This window comes from Sinocyclocheilus rhinocerous, unplaced genomic scaffold (assembly GCF_001515625.1).
Source record: "Sinocyclocheilus rhinocerous isolate Xijiao unplaced genomic scaffold, SAMN03320098_v1.1 scaffold26, whole genome shotgun sequence".
Taxonomy (NCBI): Eukaryota; Metazoa; Chordata; class Actinopteri; order Cypriniformes; family Cyprinidae; genus Sinocyclocheilus; species Sinocyclocheilus rhinocerous.
This window is the reverse complement of record NW_015648545.1, coordinates 421,326-423,919: the sequence shown is the minus strand read 5'-3', so window position 1 is coordinate 423,919 and position 2,594 is coordinate 421,326.

The window sequence follows — 2,594 nt, the reverse complement described above, 5'->3', positions numbered from 1 at the left end:
GATCATTTTCATAACAGGGACGCTAAACATTCTTGCAAACTGTCTAAACTGAATTATACATGTCATGCAGGCATTCATATGAGGAGTTTAACAGCAAATTAGTCATTCAAAGAACACTTTTTTTTTTTTTAACATGAAAAATTCGGTGGCCTCATAGCTGGTTACGGGCCTGCTCCCATAGCTTTGGCGTAACCATGGTAGTTTTACCTGTTTACCTCGGGGTCTGTTTTCAGAAGCACTTTGAAGCTGCTTTTCGTCTTGCTTCTTTTTTGGTCCCGTCACTTTTTGGCCTATTTGTAATCTTCTGCATTTCTATTCTTTTTAGGACTTTTGGCTATGTAAGCCATTGTTGATAGACTGGTTAGAATTTTGCGTTCTCATTTTTCGGTTTCCCATATATGGACTGCCCTCTGAATGCACAGAATAATTGACAGCGGCTCAAAACCTGCTTCTGATTGGCTATTACAACTAATTATACACTAATAACGGAAAAATTTACCCGATGATGTCAGAAAACAATAATTCACAGCATCTGCTCCCTCTATTGTACATCATAAGTCCCTTATCTTAATTTGTCCTGGACTGTTGAATAAAGTGACAGTAATATACAGAGGCCCATAGGAGGAAGATGAAGACGTGCTATCAAGAGCAGCTGTGGCACAGCAGCTGGTCTGACAATGTGTATGTGGCCTGAATACACATCTACTCATCTAAGGTGCCATTAGAAGGTCACTGCTTGTGTGTGTGCATATGTGTTAGCATTGATCATCTATAAAACTGTAGCATATATGAGTCTTTGTTCCATTTTCAAACGGCAAGTTCCCTTTTGAGCGTTCACTCTACATTGCAAAGCTCTACATTGCGTTCACTCTCCGAAAATCCTGAAACCTTATAGGATAATGCCAATACAATAAACTGGCCAATTGTCACTAAATATGCAAATCACATGCAAATACTGTATATAATGCGGTAAGAGCAAAAATTGCCTCAGAATCATCTTCTTCACTCTGCCATCGTCGAAGATTCACCAGAAGATACGACAACTTCTTCACCGCACCTTCTGTCGACTTTGTGCAGGCCCCATTGACCCGCTGGACACACACAAGCACTGCATCGCCTGCCTGGGCCTGGCCAATGCTGAGGCTGCATTCTCTGAGTCCGACTGCATGCACTGCCCTCCCTTCGGGCGATGGTGACAACTCGGTCCGGGTGGTCATCCTCTGCCGTCGCCCCTTTCCACAGTCCTTTTTGCTAACGACAGCCGAGACACTGAGGGCCCCCCAGACCTCCAGGAGGAGCTCACCTGGGTCTTCACGAAAGCCGTTAAGGAGCTCAACCTCAACTGGGATACTCCGGAGGAACCTACCAGGAGTAAGCTTGACTCCTGGTACTTCCAGTCGAGCCGCTGCCACGCTGCCTCGAAGAGGAAGATTCCATTCTTCCTGGATGTCCAGGTGATGAAGTCGTGATCTGCAACCCAGTCGGCGTGTGTCCACACTTCCACACAGGCCATGTTTTCCCACGTGGATGAGGCGGAGGCACACGGTTACATGCGCATACCCCTCATCGAGGAGATGGTCACCGCGCATCTGTTGCCTTCCTCAGCCACGCTTGGCACAGAACTCAGCCTGCCTTCTAAGCCTTGCAGATTGACCACCCACCTTGCTGACAAGGCTTACACTTCCGCTGGCGAAGCGGCATTCGTGCTGCCCATGATGGCAGTGCTGCAGGTTTTTCAAGCTAAGCTCCTGCAGTCCCTGGACAGCAGCAACATGAACGTGGACGCAGTGAAAGACCTGTGCACGATGACACAGCGCTAATGGCGATAAAGCGCTCCGCTCAAGCCATCAGTCATTCCATGGAGTTCATGGTAGCCCTTCACAGGCTCCTATGGCTGACCCTAGCTGACCTGAAGGACTTCGACCTTAAGGAGTCTGTTTTTGAGCGCTTCTCTGAGGTGCATAAGTGCACGAAGGCGATGAGTCTCCTGATGCCCCGGCAAACGTTTCATCTGCTGTTGAGATCACGCCCCTCTTCTGCATCCCGCTCTGTTCATCATCATATCTATACGGCGTTACTCAACCTGCCTCAGAGCAGCGCAGAGCCACTGTCTGTGCCTGTTATGGCCTCCCAGTGTTGTCATCCACAAGCTGTTTCCCCACCAGCACGTTTAGCCTTGCTGGCGCAGGTTAATTTGGTTAATTGGTTTAGCGCCGCCTATCAGCTGCGGACTTTCCTAGCGGCATCGCTGTTGGTTGGGAATTGTGTGTTGTTCTACCCCATGCTTAGTGTGATCTTATCCCTTGGTTCGGGCTGATCCAAGGAATAGATTCCTCGATTCCGAGGCATTGGGAATCGAGAGTCGATTCCAAAGGTTGGAATCGATCCCATCAAGGGGAATCGACTCCTCATTCAGAGCCTTTTTCAGTTCAACAAAGCTTATCTAAGGGTGCCTCTCAAATGGAATGTTGCATCCTACGAAAGCTGCATATCTCGGCTGCTACGTCATCAAACGTTGCTGAAGGCCATTTCAATTTAAAGGATCCTTGAGCAGCCTTCGTTTCACACCCTCCTTTAGGCTTGTTTTGAAGTAG